Source organism: Cupressus sempervirens, chromosome 2 (assembly GCF_028749045.1).
Source record: "Cupressus sempervirens isolate cs-2001-9-10 chromosome 2, ASM2874904v1, whole genome shotgun sequence".
NCBI classification, from domain to species: Eukaryota; Viridiplantae; Streptophyta; class Pinopsida; order Cupressales; family Cupressaceae; genus Cupressus; species Cupressus sempervirens.
The window spans coordinates 397041973-397065833 of NC_143119.1; the positions used below are offsets into that span (position 1 = coordinate 397041973).

The 23861-nt window shown below is 36.5% G+C and overlaps 1 protein-coding gene across 2 annotated transcripts in view; it reads right to left on the reverse strand.

Annotated features, from left to right (window-relative positions):
• ATSYTF (C2 domain-containing protein) overlaps window positions 1-23861 on the reverse strand; it is a 165957-nt gene that overhangs the window by 127938 nt on the left and 14158 nt on the right. The window lies entirely within an intron of this gene.

A 23861-nucleotide genomic window follows, 5' to 3' on the forward strand; every position in this document is an offset into this window, starting at 1 on the left:
TCCTTGGTGCCTCTGACAGAAATCAGGCATTATCAGGCATCATCAATTATTCACTGCAACAAATTACATTGGTCTCACAGAAAATAAGTTTGTCCCTCTAAACTGAGTTGATGCAGGAGTATCCAGGAGGAGACCAAAGCGCAACAGAATGATCAAAAACCTTTCTAAGCCAACAGATGAATCACTAATACAAAATATTGTTTGAAGGTGAATAGATGTTTTGAAGAATTATAATTAATGTTGAAGATAGAATTTTAAATTTCAAATAACCTACCTTGTGGGATTTGTGCATCCACCCGACCTCTGGATGGGGGTGCGTCAAGATGCGAATAAGGAGGTGGGATGTGCCCAGATGCTCAAAGGAAGTGCATCCACCCCTTGTGGATGCCAGCGGATGAACTACCAAGCGCATCCAAATGCACCCACAGTGGGTGGATTTGCTCTCTATAAGCATTTGGGGGCATCTAGAGAGCATCCAGATGCTAGTGCCCCATTTTTACGAAAACAATTTGAAAAGTTGGAATTTCACTTATAAAATGTCCAGCAAAATGGAGTTTTTAATTTATTTTTTCCCCAAAACCCTAAAACAGCTTTTTTTGAGGACATTTGAATATTGTTAAAAAATATCATTTTGTTTCCTATTTTTCTCTCTTCTAATTTGGTCTCCATTTTGGCATTTTGAAGGGCAGGTGATTAATTTGAAAGACCATCATTCGTGGTGTTCTAGATAGCTTCCACAAAGCTGATCTAAATGTCTAAGATAAGCATTTGACCTTACTCTTGAGTCTTTTAATATTAATAAAATTTTATTTTGATGAAATTTTTCAATTTTTTTCCAGAGTTTATTTTAAGAAATAAAGATACTACCTCTTTGACCTAATGTTTTGTATCTTTATTTTGCACTTGTATGCTTTTTTTTCCTGATTTAAATTAACTTAATTTCTTATAACAGCAAGAAATCAGATTGCAAGAATGGCCACTAGTAAAAGTTCAACGGGTGGAGAAGGAACTAATAAATCCAATTTGATATAGCATCTCCTTTACGGAGACATACCACAAGAATTTTGCAAGTCCTAGAAGGAAGGGCATGTATTTGGAAATGTAATTATTGCAATACTAAACTAAAAAATAGCTTATGTTCTCGAGTTGAACTTTCACTTTATGGGCCCTACTAGTAAAGGGATGGGAATGTGTCGAGACCCAAATAAGGGGTAACCTCCCGCACAAATAGTAGGATTTGCAAAAGAACAAGAAAAGGTTGATATATTGGTTCTAATATCAAAAAGAAGTGCTTATACTGTTGGATCCAGAAAAAAATGCATTTACCCACTGAATTAGTTGCAGCCTCCAAACATCCTTTCTTGCCTCCACCAAAAGTGGAAGATATACTGTTGGATCCAGAAAAAAATGCATTTACCCACTGAATTAGTTGCAGCCTCCAAACATCCTTTCTTGCCTCCACCAAAAGTGGAAGATAAGGATGGAATTACAAATTACCAACTACAAAAGAGGTCCAATGGACAAGGCATTTAAAATGGAGGCAAGCAACATTGTTGAACAAAAAATTGAATGTTGCCTCTATGCTAATCGTCTTCCTTTCAACTTGGTGAGATCACCATATTGGTGGAAAATTGTTGTCGGTCAACAATTCTAGGTTTGAAAAAGTGTGTAACACCTTGTTGCAAAGAAAGAGAATTTTTGTAGAGACCTCCCTTAAACCAATCAGAAATTCCTAGATTGAATCAAATGTTTCTATTGTTTCCATTGGATGGAAAGATACCAAAAACCATAGTTGCAAATATTGGCGTCATATCGCCAATATCATGGTATATCAACAAGGAAAATGACTTGCAATATTAATGTTGAATAATTCAGCAATGAGATAATAAAAAATTTCATTGTAATTTCTTCCCGTTTAAATCACCTAAAATTGCAGGATATATTATTCAATATCACTGCTAAAAAACAAAATAGTTAAAATAGGTTTTAGGGTTGCAATTTGTGGTGACTAATGTCAACTTTATTTGGGTCGCTTAGGTTGTCATTTTTTAGGTTGGTTCATTTTGGTTGCGACGACCCAAGAAATCTTTTTGCATTCCTTTCTGGCATTGGCTTCCTTTCTAAGTTTGACTAGTCATTGGACAACTCCTCAAGCAAAAAGCATTAAAGATGGGAACTAGAAGCATCATCAGTAAAGGTGGGAACTAGACAACTAGACGATTGAGAACCGTGTTCCACTATCGACTATCATTGAAGAACTAAGACCAAGAATCTTGTTTCGCTGAGAAGACTCGACTGCCACTGACTATGTCAAAGTTCGACGGGAACCATAAGCATCCATTGGACTCCAACTAGCATTGATTGTCACTGGACTTGAATCATCTGGATTGCCATTGTCTACACTCAAAATTGCAATCTTCCAAATTTGTGTTGTTTTAAAGTCATTTGCAGTTAAATTTTGAATTAGATTGTGTTTTATATTTATCATATATTTTAATTTTTACATTTTACATTTTAAATGTAGATTAAGATTTAAATATATAATATTATAAATTATAAAATGCATTGTAAACACTAAACGATAATATAATATTAAAATATGTTTTACATTTTAAAAATAATAAATATTAAATATTAATATAATGAAATAAAAGCATAGTAACATGGGGATGCATTTCCCCCCCCTTTTTGCCCCATGCATCGAGGACAGGGACACACTAGGAAATCGAGGACTATGGTCCCCCATCCCCAACGATGCCACCAGATTCCACCACCTCCACCAAGGATGGGGAGACGTCTTGGTGTTAACAATTTTCTGATTTGACTATTTATGTTTAATGTTCAATGTCCCAATTCAATGCAATGTTCAAGTATTTACTCTTTTCCATCTTTATATCTTATATTGCAATACATCTTTTCATAACTAGCATTTTAAGTACCAAATGTATAGTATATACAACCCTCCCTGGTCCCCTACCACCGTCCCACGTCCTCCCCCTACAATCCCCAAATTAAGGCCCCTTTGTTGTAATGACCCGTACCAATTCTCTAATTAATTCAACTAGTGTTGTACCGTCCTGAATCCAATTTTTCCGTTTTCCCTTTTAAATGTAAATCTTAGAATACAAACCTATGTAACAAATAACCATCAACATGGATCACAGATGAAATTCGAGATAGGTATATACTCAAACTCACTTTTAAATAACACACTCAGCAGTACATTCACATGCATATAAAAATGCGAACAGCAAATAAACCCAAAAATCTCTCCAATAAATTTGTCTTTTCACAGTGATATTAAAGACTCAAGCGTAAGGAAAATGCAGTACAAATCAACCTTCCAACCAATTCGGAAGCATGCCGTTAGCTTATTCATCAGCAGTAAAATAACCAGCAACTTCCAAATAACTTCTAAAGCATTATTGTATTATACAACAGCAATACAATAACTAGCAAACTATAAATCCAATCTTAAACACAGTTCTACAATCAGATTGGAAAACTAAAGAGAAGAACCTGTAAGCACAACCGAGACACCTGAAATGATATATCCCCTGACAATGGGTTTTCATCCACTGCTTGCGTGCACAAGGGGCTACGTCCTCACACTGGTTGAAAGCTGAAGCTTTCTAAAAACTCTCACAAGAGAGAACTGGAAATCTGAATAGTAAATCAAGCATACCAAAAGAAAGGGTCTCTTCTCCTTTTATTCTTGCAATTGTGACTCTTCGACTTCCTTTTCTGGCCTTTCGTCTTATCTTTCCTTGTCATCTTTTGCCAACTTGGAATATTAATTTGACCTTTAATAATTAAAGTCTTACCTCTCATAGTCAATTTTAATATTATAACGATGTCCCCTTTAATATTTCTAATCTCCCCAAAAAGGGACATTACAAATCTCCCCTCCTTGAGATTGCTTGCCCTCAAGCAATTAGTACCAAGATCCCATATGAATTTGCAGTTTACCTTGAAGCCAAAACTAAAAACAATTCCGGCCAAACTATGAAGCAAGGTGCCACTCCACAAATCACCTGTCAACCGGATCCTTGGATCCCATATTACTCTCTGAAGAAATGTTGCACCTATAAACTATACAACTCTGATCGTCACCACATCCAACCTCAAACTAAGAAGAACTACTATAAAATCCTCATTTAACCATAGATACATACTACCAACACCTGGATCCCAAATCACACCACGTGCATGATCAGTCAGAAGTTACAACCTGCCATGTACTACTAACATATACAGGGAGATCCTCAACCCAATTGAGAATCTCACTCCAACTGAGATCACTAGCACCACTGTGGTCACTTGCCTGTGGGAACTCAACCATTTGCCAACCAACTCCTGGAAACCTTACTAACCACAGGGAAGTTCCTCCTGGATACAAACAAAAGGGCCATCCACCCTCCCAAATGTCTGCAATATCCTGCTTCTCAGTGCCCATAATGGGTGGTGTGTCCAAGCTGCTCAACTGCCACAGTGTTGTTTTGCTAACTGAATGCTCTCTTGCTATACTGCTCACCATATCTCTATCCAAGGCTGATTTGCAATCAGCGTTATGTCCTCTCAAGGGAGCAACCTCTTGGCTGCAACAAGTATCAATCTGCGGCTCCTCACTATCAAACTCAAATAGCGGATTCTCCATTATCCGATCACATCCATCTCAAAAAGTGAATTACCATGTTTCACCCAATCAACACTATGCATACTAGAAGTAATAACATCATCGTAGGTTTCAATTTTCTTGTTCATTTGATTTGCATGCAAAGGCAAAACTGTTGCAATGTCATCTTTCCCATGCAAAAACTCATCATGTGAAGATTCTAAGTTGCTCTTATTTTGAATAGGACTAACCTCATCAAATTATTTGTCAAGAATAATCTCTAAATCACCAGACAAGCTGTTAGAATAATCCTTACCATTAATCAAAGTGGGTTTTCGCTTATGTTTTTCATCAGGTTTAGGCTGAAATGTGTATTTCCCAACTCCCTCAATGTTGGTCTACACTTCTTGAGTTGTCTCTTCTTCCCTGTTCTTGTCCCAAATGTGATCAAGAGACCAAACATGCTTATGAGTTAAACATAACTGCTCTTTTGTAAGAAGATCTTGACTCAATTCATTATACTTCTTTTTTTGCTGAATCATTCTTGTTTTGTAGCTTTGGATGGAAATCCATGTAATCAATGAAGGGTAACTCTTTTTGAATCTTTGAAAGAGGTTTTTGGTATTCAGCATACATATCGAGTATCTTTGTAGTCATACTTTGTATCTATCTTTGAAGTGGTGCATCCAGAATCTGATTATCTACTGATGACCCATGTTCAGTTTCTTCAATGAGTAATTTTTTGGAATAATTAATAATCAATTTTGCTTCTTTTAGTGAGATATTTGCAGCATCTTTGACATTCACTTGACAATGCATCGGTTCATTGATTCCCTTTTCATGTACTGTCCTTGAGTGGTCCAAAACTGGCTGTGTAGTTGTGTCTGCATGAAGCTTTACAATTTCAAGTACAGAACTCTGTGACTTCGCATTTTTCATTATGTCGTCTTCTGAATGAGATTTATCTTTGTAAAGAGATGCCATCCCTCCTTTTCCCCTACTCTTGGAAGGAGTTAAAATTCCCATTTCTTTAGTATTCCTACCTTGCTGTTCTAGATTGGCCTCTGGTGCTTCCCGAGTCCACTGAAAGAATTTCAAGGGCTCATTTGACCATTCAGTGAAAAACTTGTTGTTAACCATAAACCTAAATACCTGCAACAGGTGGCTTTTTTCCTTCTTAATTTCTCCACTAAGCAGTTTCTCAAGAAGTGTAGGTTTCCTTTTTGGAAGCTTTGAAGTTATAGTAGTTCTCGTTGGAGGCTCAAAAGCCATAGTAGTTCCTTTACGAGTGGCATTTGATCCACGAACATGAAGGTATGTACAACATTTACCTTTCAAGCAACGTCTCCATTGGAAGGATATACAAACTTTTTGGCATTTCTCAACCTTGTGAACCTCATCAACTAATATGTCCTCTGTTTTAATATTTACCTGTGAAGCATTGTCTTTGGTCTTGCAATTCTCATCAGCTCTGGCTGGAATAAGAGAAGGAATTTTCTTCCGAGAACAAAACTTCAGGACTATGGTTATCTATATTACCTCAAACTTCAGGACTATGGTTATCTGTATTACCTCCTTCTTGAGTTCGGTCTGTCTTGAAGCTTCTTACATCATTTAGAATCGACCTTGGGAATCTCAAATCATTTATTTGGGGTATCTTCATGGATGATTTTTCTGATTTGTTTGGCTTACAGAAATTGTTACGATTTACCCCTGTGCCACCTCTTTGCGGGGCATCTAAGAGATAATGAAATGGAACTTCAGCTACTGGAAAACCTAACTCTGCTTGTCTAGCAAGAATCTCCTTCATGCGCTTACGACGTATCTTTGAATCATCATCTATAAGCTCACCCCTCGCCCTTCTTTCTTGCATCTCCTGAGCCTTGTGCTTTATATTTGCTTCTATTGGATAATTTCTTTTGCGCTCATCACACCACTGCTGGATTTCAATAATAGACTCGTTAGACTTTGGCGGAGCAGCCCTTTTTGAACTCTCGTTCCCATGATTAACCAACTTATGCTCCTTTAAGGTGGCCTCAGATGAACAATTTTCCTCATCGCATTTGACGTGGCATTTAATATGTCCTTCCATATGATTTTTACTATCGACGATACAATCAAAATTCTTGCAGACTAGTGCAGCTGCCTACAACCTTGCACCTCCTCCAACATCCTTCCGAAACCTGGAAGGCCCATGGTTAAATATCCTATTTGGAGGAAAATGTGTCATGGGAGATCCAATTTTCAATCTTCCATCCGCTTGCTCTAAGTTAAAACAAGAGGATTCAGTTTTTCATTTTGGATAAGATTCTATAGCTTCTATCCATCTACCACGATGTGGGCTCACCCTGCTACCACCTATCCTAGAGGAATTCCCTCTATCACACACCCCATTTTGGAACTGTTGAATATCATTTCTAATACAGGAATTTCTCTTCATGCCACCATGCTCGCTAGAATTGCTCTGTAAGGTACATGGCCGGACATGGCAATAAGAATGCGCACAGAACCTTTTGGAAAACAAGTCAATTAAAGAAGCGACCCCAGCTTCGATAATATCCTCTGCACTTCATAGACCTTAGGCATGCTAAATTGCCATCAAGTTGCCACACTTAACCACATGACACTTGTCTTGCAATTTGGATCACCAAGCTTGCGATTACACCTGCCTTGTCAAAAATTTCTCACCGACACGTCTCAGGTGCTTGATAGCATTTGTCATTTCATTTCCGTTAAACAATCTTTCTCAAACTATTCTCAAATGGGCGTTACAAATGGCGTTACAAGGAATAACTTAATACATTCGATGATTATTGGAACGGCCAAGTCTAGTAAAGAGTTACGCGTCCTTTCTCTGCTATTGCAATACTTCCTTTTTTGAAGATAATTCCAAATATTCATCAAACACGTATCCGAATGCCAAGAGGGAGTTATTTGCAGCAAAGAAAAAGTGTTACTACTACTTCACACATGTATGGTTATCTATCGAACCCAACTGTAAGTGAAGCTCACAATGGAACCGCTGAAAGACTAGAGTGAGAGTGTCCCAATCGCGTTAGACAACTATCATGACCACTTTAGTAACCGCTACCTAGCCGCCCCTTATACTCCTGCGTGATACTGATATTTGGCTGCGGGTGATAAGAATGTTGACTGAATGAGGCCCGAGCGGCTTCCTTAACAACTCTTTACGCCACCAAAACTGTGTTAGCGCATTCACACTCTGTTGTGCAGTGGATTATCGTGAGCCAAAGCCTGACCCTGTGGAAAGAATATAACTGTTGCAAGTGAAACTAACGCCTGGCAAAGACTTCCAAACTTACGTGCAGGATAAAAGGCCACGTGAATAGGTTCAATCACGTGCCAAAAGCACCTTCGAAAATGGATGCAAGTTGGTTCCGACATCCTTAAAACCCCAGTCGGCCAACTCAATGCCAAACTCCAATGACCGCTTTGTTGTTCACTATGAAAATTGACTTCACAACCCACTCTGCCCATAACAATAAGTCACTGTTTACACACTTCCAACATTGCCCCACAATGAAATCACAACCTGTAATTGGTGTCTCTTAGTGACACCCTTTAACTAGAAATTTGCAGAATTAAATCCACACAATTTCCAGAATATGTTAGCGTTTCACAATGACGCCTGCTTCCATGAACTGCAGACAATTTCAGCTTCCAATATGTCGTGCCAACTCACAGAAAATTGCAGATTGCAATGCCTAAGTGCAAGGATTTAGTTTGTCTTTGAACAATAGTATGTAATAGACTGAAAGCTTGATACAATGTCATCCAACCTCAATGAAAACCCTTTGATACTACTGCACCAATATTTTTAAATCAACCTCAAGTTGCCTTCCAGAATGTGTAGCAGAAATAATACAATCTTGATCTCTAATATGATTGCCAATCGGGTTCTGTTGATTTAAATTAAATATTTCTTTCAATTTGATATTTTAACACCTGTTTTGCCTTCAACCACTAATAATATTTCAACGACTACACACTTTCTTTTTGAAGTTACTAATTTGCAGAAACCTGCTTCGTCCTCAATGATTAAGCAAAACAGTTATTTCATTGTTTCTACCAAATAAGAATTTTCAGAGCTGCAAATACCTTGAGTTATGTTACTCATGCAATATCACAGCCTGGTAAGAAAACCAGCTCTAATACCACTATAATGACCCGTACCAATTATGTAATTAATTCAACCAGTATTGTACGGTCCTGAATCCAATTTTTCCATTTTCCCTTTTAAATGTAAATCTCGAAGTACAAACCTAACAAATAACCATCAATATGGATCACAGATGAAATTTGAGATAGGTATTTACTCAAACTCACTTTTAAATAACACACTCAGCAGTACATTCACATGCAGATAAAAATGCAAACAGCAAATAAACCCAAAAATCTCTTCAATAAATCTGTCTTTTCACAGTGATATTAAAGACTCAAGCATGAGGAAAATGCAGTACAAATCGAAGTACTAAACCAACAACCTTCCAACCAATTCGAAAGCATGTCGTTATCTTATTCACTAGCAATAAAATAACCAGCAACTTCCAAATAACTTCTAAAGCGTTATTGTAGTATACAACAACAATACAATAACCAACAAACTATAAATCCAATCTTAAACACAGTTCTACAGTCAGATTGGAAAACTAAAGAGAAGAACTTATTAGCACAACCGAGACACCTGAAATAATATCTCCTCTGACAATGGGTTTTCGTCCACTACTTGCCTACACGAGGGGCTACGTCCTCACATTGGCTGAAAGCTGAAGCTTTCTGAAAACTCTCACAAGAGAGAACTAGAAATCTGAATAGTAAATCAAGCAATACCAAAAGAAAGGGTCTCTTCTCCTTTTATTCTTGCAGTTGTGACTCTTCGACTTCCTTTTCTAGCCTTTCGTCTTATCTTTCTTTGTCATCTTTTGCCAACTTGGAATATTAATTTGACCTTTAAAAGTCTTAGCTCTCATAGTCAATTTTAATATTATAACGATGTCCCCTTTAATATTTCTAATGTCCCCAAAAAGAGACATTACATTTGTCCCCCCGTCCCCAAGGGCACTGTAACTATGAATAAAAGCAAGTGAGGATAAAAAAAATTTACCCTTATTGGCATGGGAAAAAATTTGCAAAGTGAAGGACCAAGGAGGTGCAAGTTTAAGGGATTGGAATTTGACGAATGAGGCTTTGAGAGCTAAGCTTATATAGAATCTTTATAATTGCTCAAATCAATTGTGGCTGAAAATTTTAAGAGCCAAGTATTTGGATTCAATAGAGGGTGAGAGAATTCTGACTACTAGAAACCCCTCGATTGGATCAGCCATTTGGAATTTTATGATGTCTTTAGGCATTTGGTTACTAATCATATTTCTTGGAAGGTGGGTAATGGGTAGAAGACTAAATATTGGGTCGATTTTTGGAATGGATATTGTGTCTTGTCAAATTTTCCACAATATCAAGAACTCAAGGAGATTTTGTGTGCTAGATGGGGAGAGAGAGTGGTAGATTATGTGGAAAGTGTAGATGGCCCTTTAGGAAGAATTTGGCAATGGAAGAGTTGTAATGTGGACTGGCTTTTAGTGCAACAGGAATATTTATAGGATATTTTTACACAAAGAGGTTTGTGTAGTGAATAAGGACGATAAAGTTTTTTGGTGTGCTTACTCTGTTGGTCTCTACTCGGTGAAGCTAGGTTTTTGTCTTTTCTCCAAGGAGGTGGTACATAGGTTTGAAGCTTCTATTTTTGTTGGAATAAAAATCGTCTCCCAAAGGCTGGGTCCTTTGTGTGGTTCGCATTGTGATATCCCTAAATTCCATTTAATTAAAATATAGATAAATAATAAATAAATAAAATTTTGATAATGCTATAGTTATAATTAACCATAATCATTGCATAATATATTAACATTAAATATGAGAATTAAAATTATTATACTAAATGATAAAATAGAATATTTAGATTTGTTGGTGTAAATAGGTATTTACTATTTACACTTACTTAAGTTTACTTAGGTTATTGCATTATTTTATTATTATTTTAGGTGAGACGTTTAGGAGTTTGTGTACCCTCATGAGTTACGCAACTCTAATTATGCACATGGTATCTACAACACAGGAGTTTGCATCATTCACTAAGTTGTCATATTGACAACACAATTATCCGCACTCCTAATTTAGCACATGTTATCTACACCACTGATTTGCGTGATACACCATTGTAGGCTTATCCTCACATCATCGCACTTAATTCCGTGCTTAATGGAGGATAACCCATATCTGGTGGACATGTGCCTAGTTGTATTGACTTATCATAGTGCTGATTTCTATGCATTCTAGAAGCTCTCCAAAGGCCTTTATATACAGGCACTCCTAGTGTACTCTCTGAAATGGCTGTAATGGCATATATGGCATATTGAATGAATATCGTCATTCTGATCATACTCTCTCTCTATTGGTCTACTGTTGTGCTTGTGTTTGAGTTCCTTGGTCTTGGGTGAATTCTGGCCTAAGCCAAATTCTTACATGGTATCAGAGTTGAGGGAGATTCTCTACACATAGCCATTCGAGACCGTTCATGCTTCAGCACCTCGACCCGAATCCGGAGGATCCGCAGAAATTGGGAGCGTCCAAAGCCAAATCTAACCTCACCATTGCATCCGGAGCGTCGATTCGGTGAAGATCGACTACAAATTTGTCTATGCTAGGTGAAAGTTGATCGTGAGGCAAAACAATTTTGCAAATCGGAACCCGGAGGCCCCGATTTGCAGTTTGGGTATGGTCGTTTTATTGATCTACACATTTATTTTCAGATCTGATTGAATTTAATTTCTCTGAATTTTCAAAATTATTTTTCGAATATTTTGCCCAGTAGGGCGTTCAAGCAAAGAAAAAAAATTTAGTCGAACCGAGTAGTGACACCCTGGCTCGGTTCTATAATTTTGGTGGAATTTTGGAATTTTTATTATTGTCGCAAGGATATTATTAATTTCGCAAGCAGGCCACACTGCAAATTTCAAACAATAGACCAAGGACAATTTTTGGCCGCGGCCTTCGCATATTTTATGACGAAGAAAACCCTCGACAACCACATAACACCAGGTAGGGAGCCACCAAATCCAACGGGCTTTGTTTCACGGCCGTTTTATTTCCCATTCGCGGCATGTAACTTTTAAACTGCATCGCAGTTTGTTGCCCCACAAATATGGGATTAAACCTTGAAAAAATCCGGCTGGCTCAGCATAAATACGACAACTACTTTACCATTATGGCCACGCGATTCCAACATCCGCAATGGGTAAAGCAATCCGGCCGCTACGATCATGAAATTCGGCACGTCTGCAGTCTCCGGCGCCCGCCAAAGCTTACCGGCGGCAAAGAAAACTCGGCAACCATGATACGTCGATTCTACGCAATCACACGCGGGTTCAACAGCCGCCACACAACAATTTCTAATTTGTCCACGCAAGAAAGCTATACAGCCTATCCAAACAGGGCCAAGTCAGCAAACTTCTACACCAACTCAGCCCTCTGCGCACGTCAGCGCTGACAACAGCTCCAGTCAACATTCAAATTGGCTGACACATCATTTTTTTCCTCAACTGTCTGTACAATCCGTACGGACCGTACCGCCACATCAGTCGCTAACATCATCACTGGGCTTGGAGTCGCTAACGTCATACAGTTCACAAGCCTAAATTTGACGGTCGTCTGACCGTCATTCCTAGCCAAATTTGAACTACTGTGATGGTTGTCTGACCGTCAAATTTTACCCCGTTATTCGCTAATTCAACCCCTCTCCAGATTGATTTTGGTTTTTGCAATCCGACTTCAAGAGGCTATAACTCAGACATCCAGAGTCCAAATCAAGTGCAATTTTTTAAAAAATTGGGTAGAATTTCCTAAACTTTTCAGTGGTGTATCTTTTTTCTGGTTTTGGTGCACGGATTGTTCAGAAATTGCATTTTTTGGCGATTGTACCTGCATTTTGCAACTTCAAACGCTCCGTATGGGCACATCTGGATTCAAAAACAAGTTCCATTTTTTTTACAGTGCATTATTTTTCGTCTACTTTCCAAATCCTCTATCAGATTGTAGGGTTGTGTGGACAAAAGTGTCACTTTCAGCAAAAAGGCATTTCTTTGCTTTGTATTGTTTCAAAATTGTAGCACATTGTAAAATTCCAAATTTGTAATCTATTAAGAGGTTGTAACAAGCAAAATCAAAAGTCCACGAAGGCCAAAATTGGCAAGTGGCCCATTGTAATCGCACTACTGATAAAGTGCCCAAAGCATCTATTTTGGGGGGGGTTTCTTGATTTAGTGAAAAGGGGGGGTGTTCTTAGTGTTGTATTCTCTCGTTTCTGCACTTTTCTTTCATTTTCTACATTATGGGCAACTTTAAGTTTCCCAAATTAACTCCTCATAACTATGCTACATGGTCCATAAAAATGTGGTATCACTTAATGCATAATGGAGTTTCACAATATGTAAATGGTACTCTTCCTAAACCAGCAGGTGATAATGTATCAACAAGTGATATTTCAGCATGGGTAGCAATGGATAGGAAAGCCCTGGGTGATATCTGCTTGGGGGTAGATAATAAGATCATGTATCAAATCAAGAAGTGTTCTACATCCAAGGAAGCTTGGGATACCCTCAAAAGCCTATATGGTAAAGTGCCTAAAGAGGATGTGTTCAAAATTGAAGATGAGCTTGTATCCTTAGATCCTAAGTCATATGATTCAATACAAGATCTCATCATCAAGGTGAATGAACTAAGGACGAAGCTTACTGATTGTGGGAGTTCTATCAAAAATGACAGACTGATCTATCTCATACATAACAAGCTGCCATCGGAGTATTCCACATTTGTATCTTCTTTTAACACCTCTAAGACTACCTTAGGGTCTGCCTATAAGAAAGTCACTTTTGATGAATATGCTGATTTGTTGGATGCTGAAGAAAATAAATTGAAATCAATGGGGATTCTCAAATCACCTCAGTCTAAAGCATTGGTAGCCAACAATGAGGGTTCTCAAAATTCAGCTAGACAGTCTTCAAATAAAGGGAAGGGTAAGAAGAAGAAATGGAAGAACAAATCAGAGGATGCCTATCCTGTCTCTCTTCCTCTTCTCATCATTCTCTTATGTATATACTAGATGTATGTCGTAATGGGGGGCTCTTGATTACTCCATCCATCCATGCATCCCTATTTATCTCTCTTTTTGGGGAAGGGTTTTTCCCATGAGGTTTTCCCTCTTTCTCCGCTTTATGAGAAATTGCATATCATTATGTACATGGGTACCTAACATGGCCTAGTAGCTAGGACCCATCTTGCATTGCACCTAGATTTCGTAAGCTTAAGGGCATTCCCCTAAGTTGCACTTAAAGGGGGGTGTTGGTGTAAATAGGTATTTACTATTTACACTTAACTTTACTTAGGTTATTGCATTATTTTATTATTATTTTAGGTGAGACACTTAGGAGTTTGTGTACTCTCATGAGTTACGCAACTCTAATTATGCACATGGTGTCTACAACACAGGAGTTTGCATCATTCACTGAGTTGTCAAGTTGACAACACAGTTATCTGCACTCTTAATTTAGCACATGTTGTCTACACCATTAATTTGCGTGATACACCATTGTAAGCTTATCCTCACATCATCGCACTTAATTCCGTGCTTAATGGAGGATAACCCATATCTGGTGGACATGTGCCTAGTTGTATGACTTATCATAGTGCTGACTTCTATGCATTCTAGAAGCTCTCCAAAGGCCTTTATATACAGGCACTCCTAGTGTACTCTCTGAAATGGCTGTAATGGCATATATGACATATTGAATGAATATCGTCATTCTAATCATACTCTCTCTCTATTGGTCTACTATTGTGCTTGTGTTTGAGTTCCTTGATCTTGGGTGAATTCTGGCCTAAGCCAAATTCTTACAAGATTAATAATCTAAATATATAAAATAAATATATTCCACATTATAAGTAATAATATTAATATTAATATATTTGATATGATCTATATTATTAATATAATATTTGTTATTAATATAGCAATTAACATACTTATATTATCAATATAATATAATTATTTAAAGGCGTGACTCTTAGAATGAAAAAATATACATACAAAACAATAGAAGTTTGAGAAATCATCATGGAGATATCAAAAAATATACAAAAAAATATATGTATTTAGTCTATAATTGGAAAAATAACATAAAATAAATTACTGAAGCTCCCAATTAGAGACATAACAAATGGTATTGAAGCTCCGATTCTGCCAACCTGTGATATCATCATTAAAGCTACAAGAACCTGTTATGAACTATGAAGCACTGACGGAACCAAGCAAGAGTGTCAAACCAGTGATGAGGCACGATAAACACAAGGCACAGTCATATTCAAAACAGCAATGAAACTTAACAAATATCCATTGCATATGAAGGATGACTAATATATTTCCTAAGGCAGCAATATTTAATTCCTTGGAACTATGTAATGCGATGCTAACAAAAGTACAAATAAAAGAAGTAATAGAATTCATCCAAAAGGCAATGAAGGTTTAACTGTGTTTTTAATATTCATACGCAGCAACCTATAGACACAACACAGAAGGCTTTAATTTAATATCTTAAAATATTTAGTCAGGGTTTTATGTTTTTTACTACTATATTACCGTGGAAGCAGGGGCAAAGTTGGAGATTCAAGAAACATTTTCTACCCGCAATACCTTGTCTCAGTAGCTGGAGTGATATTCACTGCATCAGGCCAGGAAGACTTAAGTGTATACCCGTCCAAGACAGAGTTAGACGACTTTGAGTTCATGCCAAGATTGTGGAGTTGGTTGCAATCTCTAGTTTACAAGCGTGTGTGGAGTAATCTTGGTCAAAGACTTAACCCAGATATATAGCAAGCAAATCTTGTTTAGTCAACACTACAGGGAGGCATGAAGACCATATCGGACACTGCAGTGGGAAATAGGCACAAAAATAAATAAATAAATAAAGCCACATTGTTAAATGTACAGAGAGCTTCAAGTATTATGTGGCGAATATATTAGTGGCAGGATTAATATTTCTCATGATAGTCCTGAATCAAAGTAACGTCGTGGCTGTCATGAGTCAATGAAGCCGCACATTTGATTGCACAAAAATATTTATAATTGTCATGAATTAATGTTTTGGACTCCCTTGATAACATATTATTGGATTCCAAATATTATTGGGCCTTGTTTTGACAACAAATATGGTGCAGAAATAATATGTTGGCCATAATATACAAAGTAAGTCATAAGCCGCTTGAAAATCTGCCATCTCTTAATCAAATGTTTTAATATATTATGTGTTGGGGATGACTCTATAGCCTAAGTCCAAAATATTTAGAAATTCTTCTGAATTTTGGTCCCTACCATTGTTGGAACAGGATTGGAATCCTTTTTAGCAACAATCAATTTTCATGGCATAACCTTCTGATTGTCCATTGGCAGCGGATATAGACCGAGGGAGAACAATAAAGACATGTCCAAAACATTATTGAGCGTAAACTATGCATATGAGAATGATCATATACAAACTATAAAAAGGGGCATTCCATATCAAGGCGTCAAACAGTAACAAACAGAGATAAACCACAGTTAAGAAGCGACTGAAATTATTCTGTAGAATTCGAGTGGAATTGTTGTGATGTAGTTTGGTGAGTTTGCCATCAAAAGATTTTAAGGGAATTCCCATTCCAACAATTATCTTCGTCTGGTATAACCGGACGAACGTAAGAACATAAGTATACATAGCAGATGCTCTAATTCACCAATTTGACTTAGAAATATTGAGGCCAGTGTCCCGCTCACCCTCTATCATTAATAATAATTTGATGCATAATCATCATACTCATTATAATTCTGAATTAGAATAACAAGAAATAGTGAAGGATTGTTTAATCCAACTGATAGGTCATTCCGAGATGAGTAAGAATCAGCTTCCCTGTAGTTAAAAATAAGTACTAAATATTACAATGTATTTCTGATTTTTTTAATCACTACAAACTTGGCTAATTTCTTTTGCATACTGTTCATTTTTTTTCACTGTCATTACATAGACTTGTGATTGCATGTTGTCCTCTTTATTTGTGGTTTTTTTCTCACAATTAATTTTCTTTATCCTCGTGTATATTGCTAAATATTTAATATACAGTATAATGTTTGAAAATTGAATTTATTAAATTAATAAACACAGTTTAAATATTTTAATAAATTAATGAATTTAATCTATATTATTGAATATTTAATAAACAATATAAATTTTATAATTGTATTTAATAAATTTTTAAATTAATAAATAAAATATGAAAATTTATTAAATTAATGGAAATTTTTTTTTAAATTTATTTAGTCGTTAAATTAAATATATTCATATTGTTTTAAAAATTGTTATAAATCATGTCTGATCTCAAACTTACCTATATTTGATTGTTTATTCTTATACTTGTAGACCTCCAGCGTTAAGTTTTGAGCCCAGAAAATAAAGTTAAACAAGAATAAGGAAGAGTCAAAACAAATACAATAAACACCAAAAATTACCTTGGGAAAATTGTCATAACCCCATAATAGCATATGACTATTGTAAATATAAGTCTTACTTTAATACAAATATATAAATTCAATTCATTCTTAATAAACTATTGTTCCCCCTTGATCATTTTAATATTGACAATTTACATTGACATAATATAAATTCATAAAATTACTCAATATACTATATTGAATTACTACCAATACTTAATGATAGGAAAAAAATAACTGATTAAAGTAATAATAATATATTGCCTTTGATAAATGTCCATAATTATAATAATTTATTTTTTTATGGAGCGTTCAGACCTGTGAGGCAACCCAGCAAGGCACGAAGCCTCCGATCTACCAACCAGCGAAGGCCACCACGGGCATTTTAGGGACCCGATACGGGCCCACTCGTGCCTAAAACCTCTTCAATTTAGAGCCAAGGACTGAGGGGCATCCACGCCGTCAAAATCACCTAGGGCACGATCCCGGCCTCATCCCTTATGGTGTCGAAGCCTTGCACTCAACAAGACTTGATTCTTGATGGGCTCTTTGTGAACCATTCACCTTCACCAATAGACCAAGGGCCCATTGACAATTATAATAATATTGGATGACATAATAATTATACTTTATACCTATAAACTAACATGCTTAGTAAGTAAATAGTTAATGAGTCATGGGTTGAGGGGTCACAAACTGCGACAATAGAATGGACGACATATAAGTAAGGGGTTAGATCGAATGAGGGAGGATATTCACAAAGGATTCCAAAACATAATCACCCTATCCGCTTGTGAAACCCAAGCAATGGCAACAATGAACATTTGTGTACAACTATGAGTACATGAATGCATGATGTGGAATCTAAAAACATTGTAATTACCACCTGCAAAAGTCAACATCCAGGGTCATTGAACCAAATACGAGGGAGGCACGTGTATAGCAAAGGAGACCTCAACGAATGAGGAGAAAGATTAAATAAGGGAAAGCATCGAACTTATACTATGACATGAGATTGGATCACGATACGACAGCGAAGCAATTGGAAGGCACATAAGGTGACATCAACAAGACTACACTCCCTATTGTAATTCACTATTGATTCAAGCCTATTTGCATGAAAGGTTTATATTGTGGGACCCAGTAAGGTTAAAGGGAAGGCATATAAACGTTGTCCACTCGTTGACGAGAGACCCCAAGGCAATACTAAGAGGGTGTGTGCACAATGTATTGAGGTAAGTTTTATGATATAGTATTCGAAGTTCCTCTCACATTATTATGAGTTATATTATCTAAATCAAAGATTATATATATCTCTATATATGTGTGTGTGAAACATATAATTCATATGAAAAAGTAATTGATATATATTTTTTAGATAGATTCATGGAATAGATAATTAATCTATTGTTTTAGATCAGAATAGACATATGGAACATTGAATGGTTATATATATAATTCGTATGAACAAATTATTGATATGTTGTTTTAGACAGATTCATGGAATAGATAATTAATATATTGTTTTAGATCACAATACAAGTGTGGAACATTGAATGGTTATAATTTGTTTGATCCAAGCAAACTCGGTGGAGAAAATTCGTCAAGAGTGTCATAGCACAATCCAAGTTATACGTGGTGGAGGACATTCCTTATGAATGTCATATAATATGATCCAAACTATGTTTGGTGGAGGATGTTTACTATGAATGTCATATTATGATCCAAGTGCACTTGAGAATGATCCAAGTATATCTTGGTGGAGGGAATTCATTGAGAATGTCATGTAACGATCCATTACATATATAACACATAGAGAGACTCTTCACATTACAACCAAAGGTCTCTTCAATTTTCCAAAACATGACTCTTTATTTTCAAATACAACTCTTCGTGTTTCCATGCCTCTAACGCATGTTTTATGACACGTCTTTATATTTATATTACAATTTGTCATAATGTTCTTTTTAGCTGAAGGTGGCCATAAGGATAATAACGTCCATATTTCTGGAGACAAAGATCTCTATCGCAGCTACAATCTCTAACACTCCTTCTTAGAGAGAGAGAGAGAGAGAGAGAGAGAGAGAGAGAGAGAGAGAGAGAGATCTTTACCTGACCAGCTAGACAAGGCTGCAACAAAAATGTCAACGATAAATTCTGATCACATAGATCCAAAACATAATTCATGAAATCACTCAACATGAAAAACTTGCAAGAATCAAAATCAGCTTTTCATCATGGACTTGCTCAACGTGATGTTGTCATGGAATTTCTCAACATGACAAACCTGCAAGAATCACAATCAACTTTCATCACGGACTTGCTCAACATAATGTTGTCATGGAATCTCTCAACATGACAAACCTACAAGAATCACAATCAGCTTTCATCATAGACTCACTCAAAGTGATGTTGTCATGAAATCTTTCAACATGACAAACCTACAAGAATCACAATCAGCTTTCATCACGAACTCACTCACCATCATGTTGTCATGGAATCTCTCAACATGAAAAACCACTCAAGGTTACAACCAGCATTTTATCACGGACTCTCTCAATGTGAACATGAGAAGTTAGAAGGTTTACAACTAGCATTTTATCACAGATTAGCTCAACATGATACACTCATGGACTCCCTCAACATGACTTCCAACTCCCATCACGGAATCTCTCAACGTGATAACATAGTGGACCCTCTCTACATGATGCTTACTATGAACCTCTCATAAGTGAAAGAGTTATCACGTTGACCATATAACTATCATTAATTTTGCATGAATAAGAACTCGTAATCAACAAGGAAATCAAAGCTGAGAATTTTCAACAAGTCTCAAATACCAAAACATTAACAGCATGTATAAAAACGCTCCCTCTCAATCAAAATATACAAATGCTCCCTCTCAATCAAGAGCTATTTTGATTACAATAAGATAGTGGATGTAACCTTCCTCTGAGACTAAACATCTCCCTCTGAAAATCAAGGCAACCTCTGAATCTCATGTGCAAATATGCATCGTGAGTTTGCTACCATGACTGTAAGAAATTGTTCCTTTGCATATAGTCTCTAATAATCTTATTATTTCTTGATGCATCCAACAATCAAGAGAGATCAACCTATCAAAAACATCAATGGAAAAGCATATTATTTACAATTATATTCATACATAAAATTCATGATCAATATTCAAGATTCAAGAATATGAAAAAACTTATGTCTGATTGTCTTATCAGATTTGATCTCCATTATCTTTCCACCCAATTGTTGAAACTTTACTTCACCTGATGAACAATACCTTTGATGGCATTGTCAGAAATTTTAATACAGTTCCAAGATATAATCTTGGTATACTTATCTCTAACTTTCTGCAGATTTTATGTTTTTTTAATTGTGTGTATTTTAATATTCATCTCCAGAGAAACATAGGCTGATGAAAGTTGTCAATAAACATCGACACCCAGGACGTATCCCTAAGAGCTAAACTGACATCTTGGCATCAGTGTATCCTACAGCATTACGAACATCATCAAAGTCCCTTAGCAAATGGTCATTAGAATGAAGCATTGTCCAATATATCTAAATCTGCATGCTTATACCCCTTTTTGCCACAAGAGATCATCACCTTTGCAACAAGAAATATTGGACAAAACTCACATGGAAGATACAGATAAAAGCTAACAACTTCTACATAGCACAGATAACAAAAGATTCTCCACATTCTACTGAAATTTGATAGCTATGAGAAGCTTAACCCTAATAACAGACACGAACTGTAATATCAATTACAAGACAGGGCACCAAAAAAAACACTTAAGTACGTGATCACCTATGCCTTTTAAGAGTCGTCCTTTAACATACAAAAAACATTATTTTATTACAAACGGAATAGAAGAGAAGGAATAGAAAATCCCGACGACTTCTGTTGGCATTCATATTTAATGATACTATAGAATCGTATTCTAAACAAAAGACAAATGATTCTTTATCATACATGCATCTATAATCTTTGCGGTGGAGCACTTACCAAGCCAAGCTGACATTGCATACTAACAGATCCCTCTGTGCAAATCAAACGATGTGGAAGAAGCTTGTGATGTGGAAGCCAGCATTGGAGACTAGATTAATTTATCCTCATGGCGATCAAAGCTGAGCATACTTTTAAAAGACGTGGTGAGATAGACAATAAACTCCCTCCTACACATGGGACAAAAAAACAATACAAAACGTACACGAGCATATAGAAAGAGACCCAACTCGAAGACCCATGGGCAAATTACCAAAAAGCATTGCTCAAAATAAATCAGAACCTTCGAAGAAATTGACAGCCTCATACTATTGATTTCACAAAAGAACAAAATAGACTAGAGACAAAATCTGGCCTGATAAAATCCTCCAATGTATAATATTACCAAAAGCTCAGAAAAATGCTTTTTTTGTATATGTCACTTGTCACTGCTGATTATCATCATGAAAAGATCACAATACCAAGATGCCTTTCGAAAAACAAAATAGGAAAACGGAATAACATCTTCAAGAAGAGAGATACGAAGATAAGTGTCTCTCTCATAACCAACAAGTCATAATGAAGAGCTTGAATTATAATAAGGATGTGAATGGTCAGAGAAACTGAAAAAAAATGGTTCCACCCATACTAAAAGCCTCCACATACACTGAGGAACAAAAGGAAAGTCCACCATATCCACTGAAAGAAAAGAGCAGAACGACACTAGCTGGAACATACTGAAAATAATAATAATAATCTACTCCAGCACCAGAAGGGATCAACAAAATTGCAGAGCTGAGAGCAACGTGATCTCTCTCACAGCTACCATATTTCAACATTTCTATATTGTTGTTATCAACCTGGCTCTGATACCATGTTAAGTTTTGAGCCCAAAAAATAAAGATAAACAGCAATAAGGAAGAGACAAAATAGATACAATAAACATCTGAAATTACCCTGGGAAAACCCTTCCACTATGAAGAAGAAAATCCAACCACACAACAAAAGATCACTTTATTGATAATAAAATATTCAAGTGTACAATGCCTTTCACTTGATGTGATATGTATAACACATAGAGAGACTCCACATTACAACTGAAGGTCTCTTCAATTTCTCAAAAGATGACTCTTGATTTTCAAATACAAATGTTTGTATTTTCATACCTCAATGCATGTTGTATTACACGCCTTTACATTTAATATTACAATTTATCATTAATGTCCTTTTCAGCTGAAGGTGACCATAACAATAATAACATCCATATTTCTAAAGATAAAGATCTCTATCACAGCTACATTCTCTAACATCCAATATCAATACCTATAGAAAATCGTTGGTGACAGAAAGAGGGACCCTTTATGGAAACATGGGACCCCAAGACCAAATCAAGATGGCAAATGCATCAATTGCCTTGAGGAGATAAGTAAAAGCATAAGCTGATTTAAATATTACCTTGTGCAGATTCCATGCAATGATATTACATTGTGTGATAAATGTCCGTAAGAGGCTACAAGGGAGGCTCTAGCAAGCCTTCAACATATGCACAAAAGAGGGCAGCAAAAAAGAGGACATTAGAGGTCATAGAAGCCCCATTGGGGGATTTTACTTCTACAGGGTTACAAACAGGTGCACAAGCTTCTTCTTCCATTGGGCCACAGATATGAGGATTGGGAAATGTGGGCAGCTATATATCAGACTTTTTGATTCCAAGTAACACTCTAGGTGCTCGACCTAAATTTCTAGGCATTATATGGAACAAAGAGATGCATGTAAAGACAAGGGTAGCAATTGCAAGATTTTGGTAGTATAACAATATTCCCTTCAATGCTTTATGCAGAACATATTGGGATCAATTGGTCACTATGATTTCCATATCTAGTAAGGGGTTCAAGCCCCCAACTCATTATGAGGTGAGTGGACCATTATTACACGATGAGGTCGAAAGCATTCATCAACTTGTGGAAGAGCAAAGAAGAGTTTGGGAACAGAAAGGCTACACTACTATATCTAATGGGTGGACAAATGGTAAGAATAGGACGCTCATCAACTTTCTAGTTGTTTTACGGGGACAGTTAGTACTTCTAAAATCAATATATGTCTTTGAACAAGTGAGAAATGTAGAGACTTTGTGCAACATGTTAGATGAGGTGTTGGTGGAAGTGGAAGTAAGTAATGTCATCCAGATTGTGACTAATAATGCAGTTGCATATATAGTAGTCAGTAGACTTCTAATGGATAGGCATCCCACATTATTTTGGAGCCCTTATGCTACCCATTGTCTTGATTTGTTCCTTGAGAAACTAGGAAAACTAAGTAGGGTGAGGAAGATTGTTAAAGATGGGAGGAATATCACAAAGTGTGTTTACAACCACACATGGGTCCTAAGTCTTATAAGATAGCACACTAATGCTAAGGATCTTATACGATTGAGGGTCACATGCTTTGCTACTAAATTTCTCACCTTGTAGAGCATATTAACCACATTGCCCAACTTGAGGAAAATGTTTGTGAGTGAGAACTGGTTGGAGAGTCCTTATGCCAAGAGAAGCCTAAAGCTGAGAAGGTTGTGAAGGTTGTGTTTGGTGTTAGATTTGGAAAGCTAATGGAGATCATCAACGTAAATTTTCAAGTCTTGATTGATGATTTAT